This window comes from Meles meles, chromosome 16 (genome assembly GCF_922984935.1).
Source record: "Meles meles chromosome 16, mMelMel3.1 paternal haplotype, whole genome shotgun sequence".
Lineage (NCBI taxonomy): Eukaryota > Metazoa > Chordata > Mammalia > Carnivora > Mustelidae > Meles > Meles meles.
Window position 1 is genome coordinate 41,704,471 of NC_060081.1, and position 19,061 is coordinate 41,723,531.

Here is a 19,061-nt window from a genome sequence, read left to right on the forward strand (position 1 = left end):
TTGAAGAGATTTGTCTGTAGCATGAAATAGACATTGTTAGAGCCCTGCCCATCTTCACTTCCACTCAACACTCTCATGTATGCTATACTGATGGCTTCTTATCACTAGCTCTTGGAAAAGCTCTTACTGGCTTCAGGAGTGTGCTTGGTCTGTGCCTGGGGCAGGCCAGAAGCGCACAGGAATTTACCTGGAGCAGGCTTGAACCAATGGCAAAAAGAAGTTGGTGGACAAACACCTCAGCTGTCTTACCCATTGGAGGGGGAACTTCTGTGAGACATGTTCTACGCAATCTCGCAGAGGTCCCCAGTGGGATGGAAAACTCCTGTTGTCCGCAGAGGTAACGTGCTCATCAAAACACCTATGTTGGTTGCCTTCCCGTCTCTGTCTTACTGCTTACTCTCTACCAGTTCTTCCTGAGGTCACTTTTCACCCTGGTAAACCATTTACACTCAAATCCTTATCTCAGGGTCTGTTGTTTAGGAGAACCTAACTTGAAAAGAGGGTCCTCAAGCTGCAGAGCCAATAAGAGGTGAGTCAGAGTCATGCTCCTAGGACAGAAAAACAGCAGCAAAAATTTCAAAACACAAGTTGGTTTCCTGAAGAGTTCTTCTTACTAAATTTTGCGTGTGTGTATGTGTGTATAATGGTGGGCTGGGGATTTAAATATTGTGAAAACAACTCTGGGGCATATGAGCTAGAAGCCTGACTATATTTCAGTCCCCTTGAACTAAACAAAGGACTAAACTTTTCTGTATTAAGCCTCTTTCTGGGAGAAAAAAGCAAAACAAAACGGTCCTGCTGACCTCACCAAAGAACCATGGTAAGTGAGCATTAGCTGACAGCCATGTACCTTTTTTAGCCTATTGAAAATGGTAGCGGTGCTGGGACATTTAGTTTCCTTTGCTTATTAAAGGTTTCTGTAGCTTTTATAGTGAAATAGTCTTGATAACAATTTCTAAAATGCCAGCATTATGCATTAAGTTGTTGCTGTGAATAGCACTGATTTACAACAGTTATCTTCCTTATAAATTCACTGGCCTAAAAAGCACCACCATCATGAACACACATGTTCTGAGCTCTGAAATCATGAACATTTAATGACTGTACTTTTGTTGCCCTGAGTCTTGTTTCCATTGTTGCTCTTCAGGTCCTGTTTAGCATGTTGGAAGCATCCACGGTTGAACAAGCTGATCCTTTCAAGACAGCTTGTCTTTCACTGTGTTTAGGACTGGGACTTGGGGCTTTGAGCTTTCCTGCCTCCCTTCTGCAGACCAGGCTCTGGGTTTTCTTCCAAGGCCAGAAGGCTGTTGTAAGACTCTGGAAATACCAGCCATATTTTAATTCTGGGTCTTGAGAGTGTGAAGAGTTTGTTTTAAAGTTCAAGATTTAGGACTACAGATTCAAAAACTCAGTACTTTCGGTTTCTTCCAAAATGATTCTGGGGAATGGGTACAAAGAGTAGAGAGGGAAGAATGGTTGGTCCTAAGACCCATAAGGAAATGTATAGAAAAGTTAGTTGCTGGGGCACCTGGGTTCCTTAGCTAGTTAAGCATCTGCCTTCGACTCACATCATGATCTCAGGGTCCTGGAATTGAGCCCCATGTCAGGTTCCCTGCTCAGCAGGGAATCCACTTCCCCCTCTCTCTCTCTTCCACCCCCCACCGCACTCATGCTCTCTTTCTTTCTCTCTCAAATAAATGAATTTTTAAAAACTTAAAAAAAAAAAAAAAAAGAAAGTTATGTGTCATGCACCATGCTATGCCTTTCTCCACAATGGGCTTGTTAAATTTCCCTGGCCATCCCTTCATCCATTTTCATGGATAAGGAAACTCAGGTTCAGAGACATGAACTGACTTGCCTGAGCACTCAGTAAGGCAGAGCTGGGATTCCACCTCAGTGCTTTCTTCGTCTGATAGCAGTGTTTGGATATTTGAAGATGGATATTGGTTTCTTCCAGAGTCACATACTCTCTTTGAATTTTCCCTACCTGTGAGGGGCATTGAGATGCAAGCTCGCTATGGTTCCTTCCAACTTCTAGATTCTTGGATGAGCTGTGAAAGGGTTAGCCTGTGCCAAAATGTTCTGGACCTTCTAGTATACTGTTCTTAAGATAAGATGAATTGACTTACTACATGAGACACGTCTAAGATCATAAATTGTCTTTATGATGATTCCATCTGAGGTCTCCATTGGACATCCACTGAGACCTCCATCAGGGTGTTCCTAGCAAGGTCTGCCTTAAGCTGGATGGCTTCTAGGGGGAAGTTTCCTACACATAACTGCCCCCAGCCATGGTGTATGGTTTTGTTTGTTTGTTTTGTTTTTGGCTTGCTTCCCAGATTTCCAAGTAGACTGTACAAGTTTTCCAGAGAAGCTAATGAGAACTTACCTCAGAGCCTTCCCAATCTGTATGAGAGCACTTGGGTAAAGGCTCACAGTAACTGTGCATCTCTTAATTCTGTACTTTCACAGGAGCTAGGTACACTCCACACTACTCACCAGCCATGGTTCCAGTCATGCCCACTATGCCCACATTGCATGTTATCAATATCACTAAGCCATTTCTGGCACATTCTTTGCTTTGAATTGCTATTTCCAATTCTTGGCTTTGGTCTATCTATAATCAGGGCTCCAAGTTTTATTCTTTCTGTCTTTGTCTCTTCTCTCTGGGAATACTGATTGTAACTCATGTTTCTGACCACCTTCATTTTAAGATTATATTGTCTAGAGTGCTGTGCTTTCAGTCTGGTCACTTAAAATTTTTTAAAATTTAAAAACATTTTTTAGTATTGTTGACATACAGTGTTACATTAGTTTCATGTGTACAACGTAGTGATTTGACCTTTTTATACATTATGCTATGCTTACCACAAGTGTAGCTACCATCCGTCACCATACAATGTTATTACAATATCATTGACTTGACTATATTGCTTATGCTATGCCTTTTATTCCTGGGACTTCTTCATTTCATAACTGGAAAACTGTATCTCCCACTCCTCTTCCCTCATTTTGCCCATCCCTCCACCCCCCCCCCACCCTTTGGCAACCATCAGTTTGTTCTCTGTATTTATGGGTCTTGTTGCTTTTGAATGAGCTCAGCTCCACCCAGGAGTCAATGTGATGATAGCTGGGTCCGGACCTTCCCCCTCCTTCTTTGAGAAGAGAAATTTCAAAGCCTGTTTCCAATTTGAGTCAGGAAAATGGGAGATGTAGTTTGTGCTCCAATTAGAAGTATGGATTGAGCTCTTTCTGCCGCCATCTTGGTTCCGCGCCCCCCGCACAAAATGCCTGGTGAAGCCACAGAAACCGTCCCTGCTACAGAGCAGGAGTTGCCACAGCCCCAGGCTGAGACAGGGTCTGGAACGGAATCTGACAGTGTTGAATCAGTACCAGAGCTTGAGGAACAGGATTCCACACAGGCAACCACACAACAAGCCCAGCTGGCAGCAGCTGCTGAAATTGACGAAGAACCAGTCAGTAAAGCAAAACAGAGCCGGAGTGAAAAGAAGGCACAGAAGGCTATGTCCAAACTGGGTCTTCGACAGGTTACAGGGATTACAAGAGTCACTATCCGGAAATCTAAGAATATCCTCTTTGTCATCACAAAACCAGATGTCTACAAGAGCCCAGCTTCAGATACCTACATAGTTTTTGGGGAAGCCAAGATCGAGGATTTATCTCAGCAAGCACAACTGGCAGCTGCTGAGAAATTCAGAGTTCAAGGTGAAGCTGTCTCAAACATTCAAGAAAACACACAGACTCCAACTGTACAAGAGGAGAGTGAAGATAAGAGGTTGATGAAACCGGTGTAGAGGTTAAGGACATAGAACTGGTCATGTCACAAGCAAATGTGTCAAGAGCAAAGGCAGTCCGAACCCTGAAGAACAACAGTAATGATATTGTAAATGGTATTATGGAATTAACAATGTAACCATCTGAAAACGAGGACTTTTTTTGGTGTTTCAAAAGAATAACTACAGCTTGGTTTGAAATTTGTACTGTTTCTATCATTAATAAAGTTATGGCTTCTTGTTGGGAAAAAAAAAAAGAAGTATGGATTGAGGGGAAATGTGGAGACTCTAAGAGGAAAAATTCATTCCTGCTAAAGTAGCAGTGGACTTGGCCCATGGCCTAATTCTGCCCTATTCTTTCTTGGCCATTCTTTTCCAATGAGACTACCCATTGATATTGGCTTCCTGTTGCTGCATAATAAATTACCAAGAACTTAGTGACTTAAAGCAGCACAAATTCACTTTTTTAGTTTCCATGGTTCAAGAATCTGGGTATGGGTTGGCTGATTCCTCTGTTCAAGATTTTATTGACCTGAAGTTAAGGTGTTGGCTAGGGTTGTGATTCTCATCTGAATCTCAGGTCCTTTGCCAGCTCACTGGTTGTGGGCAGAATTCATTTCCTTGTGGTTATAGGACTGAGGCCTCCTTCTTTCAGCTGTTGACTAGAACTGCTTTAGAGTCCACTCATAGTTTCCAGACACATGGCCACATATGCTCTTCTGATTAAGTAAAACTCACCCAGGGTAACCTCCTTTTGATGAATTCAAAGTCACCAAAAAAGAGAATGACCTAGGAATTTTGTTGCCATCATACCCAGTGTCTGGTCTTCACTGTTCCTGTGTCTTGTTTTTTTCTTTCTTTCTTTCTTTTTTTTTTTTTTTTAAAGATTTTATTTATTTATTTTACAGAGACTGCAAGTAGGCAGAGAGGCAGGCAGAGAGAGAGGGGGAAGCAGAGAACCCAATGCAGGGCTAGATCCTAGGACCCTGGGATCATGACCTGAGCTGAAGGCAGAGGCTTTAACCCACTAAGCCACCCTGTGTCTTGTTTTTAATTTGGGAATTGATACCTAGCAAATATTTAAGAAAACAATTGTTAATATAATTAGTGATAGTCACTGGGCATCTGATCTTGTCAGGTTCATCAGCCCTTGGTTCTGCAGTTAAAACTGGTATTCAACATGCATAAATTGTAACTCTCACTTAGCAGCTCTCATTCTTCCATTGCAGGAAGGGAAGGCTGGTGGCTTTGCTGCATGGCCATAGAGAAGAGATCTGGGTTCTAACTCCTTCTTAGGTAGATTTCCAGCAAATTCTTTTTTATGCTCCACCAACACTTTCAGTTCCAGAATTACTTGGTGTGAACAATTCCTGAAACTTTGGGGAATTCTGTGATGTGTTTCAGGTTCTCCTCAGAGGAGGAGATTTCTAGAGTTAATTAACACCGATATATCTGTTTTTTAAATTTCAATATATTGTTCCTATTGTCTTCTCCTATTTTCTTACTGATGCTTTATTGGATTTTGGGGAGGAAGAGAATCTAAAACAGTGTAGTCCTCATATCATCTTTAATCAAAGCCTGCTAATTTCATTCTTAGACTATCAGGAACCCAGGAGTGACAGAAAGACAGCACAATAGGGACGCTTGGGTGGCTCAGTTGGTTGAGCATCTGACTCTTGGTTTCAGGGTTGGGCATGATCTCAGGATCATGGGATCGAACCCGCATCTGGCTCCGCATTCAGCAGGATTCTGTTTGGGATTCTCTCTCTCCTTCTCCCTCTGCCTCTGTCCTTCTTCCCCCACACCCTCTCTCGCACTAAAATAACTAAATAAATCTTTTTTAAAAAGATAGCACAATACAGAGAGGGTTTGGTGAGCCAGCTTTGATATGAACTATCTGCATGACCTTGAGTAAGTCATAGGCTCTTGTTGAGATTTACTTCCTGGGAAGTAAGGCATTGGATTAGATAAATGTGAAAGCCTCATCAATGATTCTACATGATATTTCAATTTCCCAGGATTCTGAGTTGATTACATCCAACTCCACTTTTCTTAGCATATTGGATAAAAGAATTTTGGTATAAAAATACCATCTTACTTAGCTTTCTATCCCAGTGCACACAAGGATGACAGTAGGCTTCTGAGCATGGTGCCCAAATCCTTAGGTTCATCCCCAGACAGAAAGTTCTAGCAGTTCTGCTACATTGAAGCATATGCCATCTTTTGGGATGATAATGTTTATTAGGAAGCCAACAGTTAATCAGCCATGGCCCTATGTGCTTTGTTATTCCCAAGGCTTTTTCCTGGCTCCACTTTGGAAAGGCCATTAGGAGGAATTCTAAGATGCAGGCATTTTAGCCAAGTCTCCTTAGAATTTAGTGCATAGTGTAGGTTTTCTCCTTGTAGCATAAACTCTTTGAGTAAAGCATAATAATAATGGTCCATTTCAGTTCAGACTCCCTCCTGGCTCCACTTTGGAAAGGCCATTAGGAGGAATTCTAAGATGCAGGCATTTTAGCCAAGTCTCCTTAGAATTTAGTGCATAGTGTAGGTTTTCTCCTTGTAGCATAAACTCTTTGAGTAAAGCATAATAATAATGGTCCATTTCAGTTCAGACTCCCTGTGCCCGGGTTGATGACTGAACTTGTCATGATGAGTTTGAGAGAAAGACTTAGTCTCAGATCTAACTGTTGCCATCTGGCAAATGAGACCATTTATTGTCTTACATATACCATACAAAGACCTTTTAGAATAAATAGTATAATAAAAATACTGTTTTAAACTCCTCGGGAGAAAAGTGAATCATTGTTTCATTGTGTGTGTACCTGACTCTTATTATGTATGTGTACACACATATATGAATCAAACTTTTCTGTACATATCTGCTGAGCTGTGACCTACCAAATGTCAATGTGCCCAAATGTCCCCACCAACCAAAGGGGAAAAGAGGGGAGGTAAAAGGGTTCCTTCTATATCACCCAGCTCCTCCCAAGATTCATAAGAAACAGGAGAAGCCATTTTTGCAGGAGATCTGGGGAGACCTGGCAGGAGAAGCTGTGCTCCTGGGGTACCCAGGTAGTGAAGTAGGCCACACATTATGGGAGCAGCTATGGTCTTTACTTTCTGTTGAAGCAGGGCATAGCTCCTTCATACTGGAAGACCCCAGAGAAAGTCACAGTAGTGTCCAGTGCCTGGCAATTAGGGGAGAAGGTCAAGAGGAAGAGGAAAAGAGAGACTGCAGTCCCCATGTGCCAGCTGACTGAACCCAAAGCTTCCACAAATGAGCTTTAAGGAGAGTCAGAATTTTTGTTTTTGCTTTTAGCTCAGCAGTGAGGGACAAAAGCCAGTCAGACACAAGGTTTATTATTCTTGGGACTTCCGCGAACATTCCATTAAAGCTAATTGTGGTAACCTGTGGATATGTTATAGTCCATGGCAAAAGGGGATTATGGTTGCAGATGAAATTAAGGTTGTGAATCAGCTGACCTTAAAATAACAAGATTAGCCTGGATTACCTGAGTGAATCCAATCTCATCACATGAACTCTTTATAGAGGAAGAAGGAGGCTAAGAGTGGGCTTGAAAGGCATCTTCTCATGTGATGGCACCTTGAGTTGCCATTGCTGACTTAGATGACATGGGAAGGGGGCCATGAGTCAAGGAATATGGCAGCTTCTAGAAGGTGGGAACAGCTCCCAGTTTTTGGCTGGCCAGAAAATGGGACTTCAGGCCTATAACGTCAAGGAACTGAATTCAGCCAATAACCCAAGTGGGCAGGAGCCTGATGCTCCCCCACAATCCAGGAACTCCAGAAAGACTTGCAACCTACTGGTAACTAGATTTTTGCATGGTGAGACACCTGCCAACCTGTGATCTACAGAATTATAAGATAACAAATTCATGTTGCTTTAAGATAGTAATTGGTGGTAATCTGCAATGACAGCAAAAGAAAACAATTATGGTAATCAAAATGCAGAGGCCCAGACCATCCATTCTCTCCACATCTTTAAACATGGGTATTAAGGAGGACACAGATTTCATGGAGCACTGGGTGTTATATGCAAACAATGAATCATGAAACACTACATCAAAAACTAATGATGTACTGTATGGTGACTAACATAACATGATAGAAAAATAAATAATATACAGAATAGTTACTGTAGTTAGTAATACTGAATTGCATATTTGAAGGTCACTAAAAGAGTAGATCTAAAAAGTTCTTGTTACAAGAAAAAATTTAATAACAATGTATGGTGATTGGTAGTAACTAGGCTTATTGTGGTGACCATTTCCCAATATATACAAATATCAAATAATTACATTGTATATCTGAAATGAATATAATGTTATATGTCAATTAATCTTCAGTTTTCCAAATAAACTTAAATAGAAAAAAATAATTATTTTTTTCAGAACTACCTCCCAGTCTAAGACCCCTTTCCTTATTTCTATTCTCTTATTCAAACATGAACTTAAAAATATATTTCTCTTACGGTTTCTAACTTTCATTCGGATTTGCTGGAAATTTGACTCTATTATCTTCAATTATTAGCTAAAAGTTTTTTACCAAGTGATCCTTTGACAGTTTTTAGTCTCGTGATTTTGTTTGTTTACACCTTTAAAAGACTGTTCTAACTCCCTATACCAGGTTTAAAAACTAAACCTGGTGTAAGAGGGACCGTTAACTTGAAAAGATGTACAATCTCAAGTAACCATGGGAATGTATACAAATAATGAGTGGTTTTGACCTGCCAGAGAGCAAACTTAAATGATGTATCATACGATGTGTTGATGAACGTGAAGGGAAGTGTGTTTTACACACACAGCTAGAAGCAGTGTAAATCTACAGTCTCCTGGAAAGGAAACGTGACAGTATTTTGATACATAAAGATGTGGGTTCCCTTGGACCTGGAGAGGTGCGCGACAGTAAAGATGTCTATTCTAGCATTGTTTGAGACTGTGTACAATTGGAAAGTAAATGGCCAAGACAGCACAGGTAATAACATTGGGAGAAGAGGGCGGGTGGGGACATCTGATCATTTCTGTATTGTTGCATGTTTTATAGTGAGGATCTGACCATGATCCCTAAAGTAATTTAAAAAGGGAAGACCCTCCCCACCTCTGAGTGAGTGAATGAATGAACAAACAAACAAACAAATAAATAAATTAAAAGGAAAGACCACATGGAGTTTTTGTTTTTGTTTTTGTTTTTCCAGGAGAAATCCAGGTCTACTACTTTTCAAAATAGGAATGAAACCAGCCTATTGTCAAAACCCCAAAAGTTCAGGCAGCAGGTGGGTAATTTAGTCATGGAGCTGGCTGTTTAGTTATTTGGATAATTGAATTTAAGCCATCATGGATAATGTTATCCAGTTTAATTTGCAAAAATGTCAGGCCTGGAGACAGATCAGAAGGAAAACATTTGGTGATGGCAGAAACGTCAGTGGAGAGACTTGCTTTGTGTTATGAGCTATCTGTAAGATCCGACCCTTTCCCAGTATAAGGGCCTAGATTGAAAAGATTTGATTAAAAACCTTGGCAATCTGGTGTGTGTCATTAATGTTAGTGTTACATAATGCATTTTCCTAATTTATTTATGAAATGTTTGATTTAGTGGTCCATTTGCCCCTTGTCAAAAGCATCTGGGAATGCCTTCATATTCAATTTGTTTACTTGAATAATAATTTGATTTGGGTTTTCCCATTTGGCAAGTTTATTCTGATCTCAGGAACATCTATAACGAGACCACATGGTTGATTCCTATTGTTCTGGAAATTTTGGTCTTCATTTCAAATGTCACATGCAGCGAATCACCCATCATTTTCCAGGCAAAACATGTGCTTGTTGGTTTTGAAAAAGGGACAGTAAATAAAAATGGCATTTCCCCCATTTATTCCTTGGATCTACAGTCAAATGCCTTTCTGCTTTTCCTGCTCTTGGTTAGTCTCTGTTGTGCCCATTGCTTGTGCCTAGAAGGTTTGGGCATGATGGGTAGGCATGACTGACATTTATTTGCTCAACATCTGCTGGAAGAAAAGTCATTACCAAAAAGGGCTGTAGGAAGAGTCCTAGCCAACATGGGAGGAGAGGAGACATTGTGAATAGATGTGCTGGATAGGACTCAAATTTAGTCTGTTTCAGAGAGAATGATGGATGTCTGTGTTCTGGATACACAGAATGAAATACTGGAACACGCTGGGATGCAAGCAGCCCTGCCTGGGGACCACTTCCATGTGCAATCACCCCTATGCCTTGTGGGCAGTATTGCAGACCAGCAGTGCTTACTGGCTCAGTGTCAGAGGATGGGATCTGGAAGGACAGCAGCATCTTCTAGGGCCTTTTGAACTCATACCAGAATCCCCTGGGAGACTCAGAAATACATGGAAGGATTTGCTGAAGTCTTAATACACACTGGTGATTATCCTGATTATCTTGTGCTACCCATCTGTACTCACTCGCATGCTGGTGCTGCTCAGTTACACTTGGCCTTCACCACGTACTGTATACTTGTACTCTCTATTGAAACAATCCCTTTTCAGTGGTTTGTTCTGCAAACCATGTATGTGGTAGGAACCTTGCCATGACTGTAACCTATGACTCCTTTCTGATATAGCAGAATCTGGCCCCTGGAGTGCTCATCTGGTGTCCTCAAGGTTGTTTCCTTATTCAATAGTATTTATGGATTATTTTCTAGAGATCATAGAAAGAAGACCAAGAAAAACAACAACAGCAACAAAAAAACCAAACAAACAAACAAATGAAAACAGAGGAAATGATGACCTTTCATATAGAAGTATAAAACTACATTAGAAAAAGTCACAGAGCCTAGGCTCCTGTTGCCAATAGTTATAACTATAGACCTGAGATAGGTTTCTAAAAGTGAATCAGTGAAGGAGTATCACTATCACCAATTCTGAACCAGGAGAATAGAAGCATGGAGGGTTTTTAAATTTCTCCGGGAAACGTTCTAAATCTAATATCTTTTCTCCACCTGTGTCCTCTGCCGAATGTGTTTTCCACATGCATTGTTTTTATTTTATGGTCTTCCTTTCAGTGTATGTTGGAACCTTGATAGTCATAGAACATCTATCTTTACAGATGGGGTCTCTGCACGTGTGAGGACACCCTGGAGGGTCATTAAGCTATGCAGGGGAAGAACCCAGACTTCCCATCTTCAGTATCAGCTGGGCTATAGCCTGGGCTCTTTGAAAATCACAGGTTGATGGTGATGTCCTCAGGGACCTAAGTTCCTTACATTAAGTCTTTGCCAAAGTATTTAGTATGCTTCTGTTGTTTTGTAAGACAGAAAGAATACTGCTTCTTTTCAGGAAACACAGCCTCAGACTAGCCCCTAATTATCCAGATATTTAACTGATCTTGGCCTCAGTTTTCCTAACCTAGAAGACTCTATCTTACACCCAGATTTTCTGTGCATGATGCTTAAATGAGACCCAAGATAATAAGTTTCCAAAACCTCTCACCTGGCCATGCCAGCCACTGATTCAAATGTACTGGTTCTTCATATAAGTGGTAAAGGGACCCTAATCATTCACCCCATGGGATCATGTTTCATGCTAAGCACACTGATGACATTGTGAACAATGCTGTAATTTCATAACGATCTAAATATAACACCTTCAAGGAAATAAAGATGTCAGAGCCACAGACTCTGCCCTTCAGGGGCTCAGAGTCAATGATACAGAGGGTCTACCAGATGGATTCTTCCTTAACCCATTGGTTCAGCATCTAAGCTGCACTTTGGAATCACCCAAGGCGTTTGCATACTTCAGAGAACCAGGCCACCCTCTAGATCAATTAAATTGGGATCTTTGGAGTGAGATCTGGGCAACTGGTTTTATAACTCCATGGGGGATTCCTATGTGGAGCCAAGGCTGAGAGCCACTGATCTGGTTGCATTGCTTCTCCAAATGTGCTCCTTGGTTTGGCAGCATTGGCCTCCCCTGGGAGCTTGTCTGAAATGCAAAAGTTTGGCTCTACCCAAGATCTACTGAGTCAGGATCTGCATTTTAACAAGATCCACACGTAGTTCTTATTGTCCCTTTGGACAATCTAGTAACAAGGCTTCTCAGAACAGGAATAGAGGAATTCATATTTTTTAACTTTTTTAAAAGATATTATTTATTTTCCAGAGAGAGGGAGGGAGGGAGAGAGAGAGAAAAAGACAAGCAGGAGGAGTGGGAGAGGAAGAAGCAGACTCCTTGCTGAGCAGGGAGCCTGATGCGGGAATCGATCTCAGGACCCTGGGACCATGACCTGGGCTGAACACAAACACTTAACCAACTGAGCCATCTACGCACTCCCATATTTTTTGTCTTAATGTGAAAATTAGATTAGGGTGAAAATAACTCCCATATTATCACACACTTTTTAATGTATTTTAAAAAATGCTGCTTAAATACTTAAAAATTATATTCAGACTCTAGAGGAGCCTGCTTAGTAATTTTGCAGGCAAAATGTGATTCAAAATTGTAGCCAAGACAGTATTTTCCATAGATGACAAGCACTTTTGTTTTGTTTGGCTTAGTGATGCTCTTGAAAACCTCTCACACAAATATATAGGACACAAGGTATGAAAAATTATTTTGTGATTTTTAGGGGTACAAATTTGTATCCCTCCGGGGGAGACATTACTTTTTCAAGGGAGAGGTTGAATATAAAAGGGTGATTGAAAAACAATGAATGGAGGCTTTGCCACTTGTAGAAACACACATGCAGACAGAGAGGTGAACTGTATTTTCAAAGGAAAGGAAAATATTCACACTGTCGGTGGGTGGAATTTACATAAATCTTGATCAAATATGTGTTCTCTATCCTAAGTTTAAGACTTGGGCACAGCACACAGCCTTTTTAGATGGAGTGTTGCTTCTTTAAAATGGCAGAAAAGAGAGGTCAGTAGCTGCCGAGAATGAGCACACACGCAAAAAATAAACATTCAGACACGGGGAGGTCTAGGCTGAAGAGAGAAATTGCCTTCTGCGAGACCTCATTTGCTGGCTACCATGCTGGGTGCTCCAAATACAGAGGGCGGCAAGCAGATCGAGCCTTCGAAGGTGAGCTCCTTGCCTGAAGAGTGGAAGTGGACATGAAACCAGACCTCTTTGCTTCTTCGTCTGTAATACCAAGTCATTGGGAAGGTCCTGAGGACCTCAGTGAACAGTATGGCCCTTTTCCTTGAGGCCCAGAATCTGCATTGCCAATTTTCCATGCCTTTCAAAACATCAGGGTGGTATTTTAACCATTCTCTTCCCTTCTTTCTCCTTTATGATTTGTCCCTGATTTTTGTGGAATCTGGGGAGGAAGTTTGGGTTTTAATGGTTAAGACTGGTCATGTAGCTAGAATTTATCTAATAGAGACCCCCACCGTGAGCAGTTCTTGGTACCAAGGTACCCAGGTACCCACCCACCTGGCCTCCCATCCATAAGTACACACAAACACACATACTAGTTCCTGTTACCACCTGGAGACAAGGCTCTCCTAGGAGGCCCAGGCATGGAAGGACAAAAAAGCCGAGGCCTGCGGTCTCCTAACCCCTTCCATGCATGCCCTTCTGCTGCTGCTGGTGTGCTGAATCCTTTGTCAGCTGTTTTGTGGGTTTAAACGGAATCTTGTGGGTTTTTCCAGCAGTGAAACGCCCGAGGGGATTGATATGTAATAAACACACTGGAGGCTCCTCCTGGGGTCCCTACCTTGTTCAGTCTGTTTCACTGTCTTCCCAGAGCTCTGAGGAGCTGAAGAAGGGAAATCTCAGTGTCTTTCATGGTTTGCTGCAAATACACTGGGCTCCTCCCTTCACTCTGCTTCTCCATTCCTCTGAGGACTCCTTACTTTCTATCCAGGTCATGGACGTGTTTTATCCACAATTGTTTTTTTTTTTCCTTTTCTTTCTTTTTGTTTATTTGAGAAAGAGAGTGCACAAGCAGGAGGGAGGGGCAGTGGGAGAGGGAGAAGCAGGCTCCCCACTGAGCAGGGAGCCCAACTTGAGACTTAATCCCAGGACCCCAGGATCATGACCTGAGCTGAAGGCAGACTCTTAACCAACTGAGCCACCCAGGTGCCCCAGAATTGCTTTCACAAGAGGGACCTTATTCAGTTCATCCAATCTTCCAAACTGCCAGAAACAAAAATCTCCAAGTCTTTGTGTGTGATACACACATGCAAGGGGTATGTATGTGCGTACATCTCTACATCTCCGTACACACACATTTTCATACGTGCCTAGACAGCCCAGCCTTGACGCTTTGCTGTTTCTAGAGGTGTTCTTTCTTTCCCTCCACTTTGCCTCTTTGCACTATGTCAATCAACCGCCCGCTGCCTGCAGACCACCTGTGACTTATTGCCCATTTTGTAGATAAAGTTTCCCCAAAACTCAGCCACACCCAGTTGTTTCTGGCTTGTCAGAGTGTGCTCTAAAGGCTGATTAGGAAGCCACAAAGATCTTCTGGTCCACAAAGCCTAAAATATCGACTATGTGCCCCTTTATAGAAGGAGAGAAGGACCCCGAAGTGTCTCATTGTTACATTCTGCATCTCATCGTTTGATGTCTGCTATTATTTGAAATTACATGGTTTCAAATTGGAGCGTGTTCTGCCTACTGTGAAAAGTTCACGAAGCATCTCCCGGGGAATGATGCTGTGGGATGTCTCGTATTGGGTGTCAACATATCCACATCGTGGGTGGGTGTGTATGAAAAGTTCACAGTGATGTCTGACAGCATTCTATCAGGAATTCATGAAGAACAGATTTTTTGATTCTGGAGGACGGAATTGCTGACCTGTCTGGGACTGTACCTGGGCCTCTGACATTAAGAAGCAAGGAATTTGGGGTGTCTGGGTGGCTCAGTTGGTTGGGCGCCTGCCTTTAGCTCAGGTCATGATCTTAGGGTCCTGGGATCCAGCCCTGCATTGAGCTCCCTCCTCACTGAGGAGTTTGCTTCTTCCTCTGTCCTTCCCACCTGCTACTGCTCTCTCCTTCTCTCAAATACATAAATGGAATCTTTGGGGAAAAAAAAAAAAAAGAAGCAAGGAATTAAAACCACAGGCTCAAGAAGCCAAGCCAGAGGGAGAGAGTGAATAAAGCTATTTTTTAATCAGCCTTGGAGAAACCTATAGAGATAAATCTGACTCCGGGGTCTTACTGCACCCCAAGTAATGGTGAAGTCCAGCAGGGGCCAGGCTGCCAGACCAGGTGGAGAAGAATTCGGCTAAGTGCAGGCACTGCTTCTGTTCCAAGGGGGCCACTGGGCAGGGAGCCCTGCCTAGACATCACCTCCCCTTGAGGACTGGGGGATTGGGGCTGAAGACCCTCTAAGGCAAACTGTGCTTCTCTTTTTTCTGTTGTGCCCCTTAAACCAGGGATCTGTTTGGAGAGCTTGGGGGTCAAGTGAGGTTAACCCAATACCTCTCTGAGGACCTGGACTGAACGAAACATCCAGGGAAGGTCAGAGCCTGGAGTTTCAGGGTTGTGCTCCAGGTAAGGGGTTAAACTGTGTTTCCAAAGGTTCTGATGAGTGAATGACGCCGCACCCCAGGACTGAGCCAGCACTGGCTGGGCAGCGGCCATTTCATTGATTGGTCCACAGTCTGGCAGAAGGAGGCTCACGTTGCTTTTTTCTGAGGCTGTGTCATCTCAGTCACCCACATCCATGGGCCTCACGTACCTGAAGCTGCCGGACCCAGGGCCATATACGGCACATACGGGTAACTAGCAAGTGACTTTCTCATGCTGGCCGTGGCCGCTCTACCCTGTGGAGAGGTACTTCACAGGCGGTGCTGAACCTGGCCCAGCACGCTCTCCTGCCTTCTTTCCTATGGGAGTTCCTGCCACCACCCGATTTCCATCACCTGAGCCCAAGAGCTGGCTCCTGCTTCTCACATATTCCATCTTGGGGTCTTGGCATTTGTCACTGCTGTCCTCCGTCTCTAAAGAGGCCTGCCTCGTTTCTTGTCCTGCCATTCTCCATGCATCCTGGGCTCATTGCCTCAGCCATCTCCCTCCTCCTGCCACCACCAGGGCTGTTCTCTCCAGGATAGTCCCAGTTCCTCGTGGTGGCCTGCAAGCTTCCTCACAGTCAGCCCTCACCTGGAACTTCCTTTCCAGGATCACACTTCTCCCTGCCTTTTAGCCCAGCCCAATGCTTTATTCACATCCTGATGTTCGGGTAGGCAAGCCATGTTCTGCTCCCACCGTACCTGGCTGTGGCCACCATCCCCACACTGGGCTGTCCCACACAGGGCTGTTCTACACCAAATATCCCACTCTGGCTGTCCCAGGCTCAACTGTCCCACACTGGGATGTCCCCTACTGGACTGTGTCACACCAAGCTGTATCACACTGGACTGTCCCACACTGGAATGTCCCACAGTGGGCTGTCCCACACTGGGATGTTTCACACTGGGCGGCCCCACACTGGACTGTCCCACACTGGACTGTGTCACACCAAGCTGTCCCACACTGGAATATCCCACACTGCGCTGTCCCACACTGGAATGTTCGACACTAGACTGTGTCACACTGGAATGTCCCACACTGGAATGTTCCACACTGGGCTGTTCCTCAATGCACTGCCCCACCCCGGACTGTCCCACACTGGACTGTCCCACACTGGACTGTGTCACACCAAGCTGTCCCACACTGGAATTCCCTACACCAAGCTGTCCCACGCTGGGATGTCCCACACTGGAATCTCCTACACCACTCTCAATGGGCTGTCCCTCACTGTACTGCCCCACCCCGGGCAGTCCCTCACTGGACTGTACCCACTGTATCTGCACTTGCCTGTACCACTCTGGGCTCAGGTGTCCGGCAGTCTCATTTGTTTGGTCTTCCTTAGACCCTGTGCTGGAACGTACACTCCCTTTGGGCAGGAGTCTTGGTTTTATTCATAAATCAATTCCCTTAACACAGAGCAGCACTTAGTCCAGAGAGGATGCTCAATAAATATTTGCAGGAAGACGGAATTTGAAAGGGTTTTTCTTTGTAATCCATTACAGTCCCTGACAACCTTTCCTACCAGTAAGTTTTCCCTCTGTTCAAATTAAATCCCTCTGCTACAAAGCCAGCATTTCCTTGTCTGGGTTTCTGATGCAGCTGGCAAACCAATTAGGCTCCCGTTGCCATTAAGAAGAGTAACCTGGATTCAAAGGATTCAGTGAGTCTTTGCTGAAGATTTTTTCTCATCTACTCTGAGTAATCTCCATGTCTTGAATATTTCTTCAGAAACTTTTTACTATTTTCACAAACTAATCTGGAAAAGGCCCACATTAGGCAGGTGGTTTTTGATGTTTACAAAATAGTACAAGGTTTGGGCTCTTCTCTTTTAAAACCTACAAGGTTCTGGAAAGCAGCTTAAAACAAAGACTGATGGAGCTCAAGTGAGCTCATGGTTTGCTTTGGGCTGGGAGGGTCTATGATCCTGAATGCTGGTGGTTTTGGGTGTGTTTCTAATGAGAATCATCAGGGAACAAAGTGGTTTCATCCCCCCCTCATTTGGTGGAAAGCTCTTTGTCGGCAAATTCAGCCTGTACGGCTTGTCCTTTCAGTGCTGGCTCAAGACCAGGACTCTGTCCCCGAGAGAGGATTGTCCTCATAAATGTTGAAACTAGGCAAGAGAAGGCAACACCCCATCCCCTTTCTCTACCCTGCCCACAAATGGGAATAGGTCAGGACGGAGAGAAGGTGTGAGGGGCAGCATTTTACTGTGGAGCAAAACGTCTCCTGAAACGCAGTGTCCAAGACTCAAGATGCTTCAAGAACTGGGGCCCTGAGCTGCTTTGTTGGAGCTTGTTGAGAATCTCAGGGACCGTTGCTATGGAAACGGTGCCAGAACTCGATTGTGCTATTTACCTGTGGTGGCAATGAAGGGGTGTCAGGATGGCCAAAACTCTACTGGACTTCTCCAGTAACAGTCTCCTTCACTCTTGCTCTGTCTCCTGGGTTCCACTTCCATATTAAGCCTGAAAAATTTTTCTAAAGCCCAACCAAGACGTGTCTCTGCTTCATAGGCTTCAATACCCCTCGTGATGCCCAGACTCAAGCCTGTGCTCTATGGCGCTTTATGATCTGTCTGGTCTCTCCCTCCCTGGCTTCCCTTCTGCCCTCAGCCTACTGCAGACATGGGCTGCCAGGGTCCTCAGAGTCTGCAAACTCCTGCTTCTCCTGCCCAGCCACCTTCCTCACCTTCCTCATTGTTTCTCATGTCCCATGTTCTTCTCCTATTTTTCCATACTGGACTAAATTCTATCCATCCTTTCAAACAACACTTATGGGTCTCTAACTTTCTGCCCTTCTAGCTTCTCAGCATCATTAAGAAGCGTTTGTTCATTTATAAGCATTTACTGATTGTCTGCTACATGCCAGGTGTTAGAAATAGAGCCAAGGCAAAGACTCAGACTTCACCTTAAGGAGCACTCGGACTGGATTCCCAAGGGTCCTGCTCCTAGTTCATGAACTGCAAGGAGTGAGAAAATCGACAGACCATCCCTTGTATACAGGAAGCACTTAATCATTACGAGCTGAATTTTGTTTAAGTTAGAAATGAAATATGAGCTTTTCGAGTCATAGGAATACACCATCACTCATATATCAAAGCGTGATATTCCCTTTATGGTGAACATAAATGCCAGTGTGATTACATGTATTTATTAGTGTAATGTATGTTTTGCCAGCATCTCAGGTCTAGCAGGCACAAAAATGGAAGTTTTCTTCAGGATGAACATTTCGCCATGCCCTGCAGAAAACCTCCTATTCTGGGCTCAGAGAGAACACTGAAAGTTTGGAATTTATGTTTGGCGTTGTCCTAATGGTATGCCATGGTCGCTATGGAAATGGTGGTATTGTTTATTATTGAATGAAGAGCAAAAATGAGTCCGATAAGATAAATCTATAATATTGATAATCGAACAATCTTGGAACGTGGTGATTTTATTTTTTCTTCTGCATTTGTCAGAAGCAGATTGAAAAAAACCTTCCAATTAGTGGAAGGCCACACTGCATTTGTGTATCTGCTGGCCCCGTGAGGTAATTCATTTCTGATAATAAAAAGGAGCATTACCTAATTCAAACTTTTATTATGCTGGTGGATTGGGCAACCATAAAATGCACCTCGGCAAATAATTTATTGACCATATGATAATGAGGGAACATGCCTAAGCTGCTGGAAAGTCCTCTTCAGTCCACGGAGAACGATACGGAGAATTGATCACTTTCAGTGAGTATGTGCTAAAACAGGAAATGATCGCTCAGCAG

General features: G+C 43.4%; 1 pseudogene; it reads left to right on the forward strand.

Moving 5' to 3' along the window:
• Positions 1-3,251: 3,251 nt before the first annotated feature.
• Positions 3,252-4,032, forward strand: LOC123926945 (annotated as a pseudogene).
• The last annotated feature ends 15,029 nt before the right edge of the window (positions 4,033-19,061 follow it).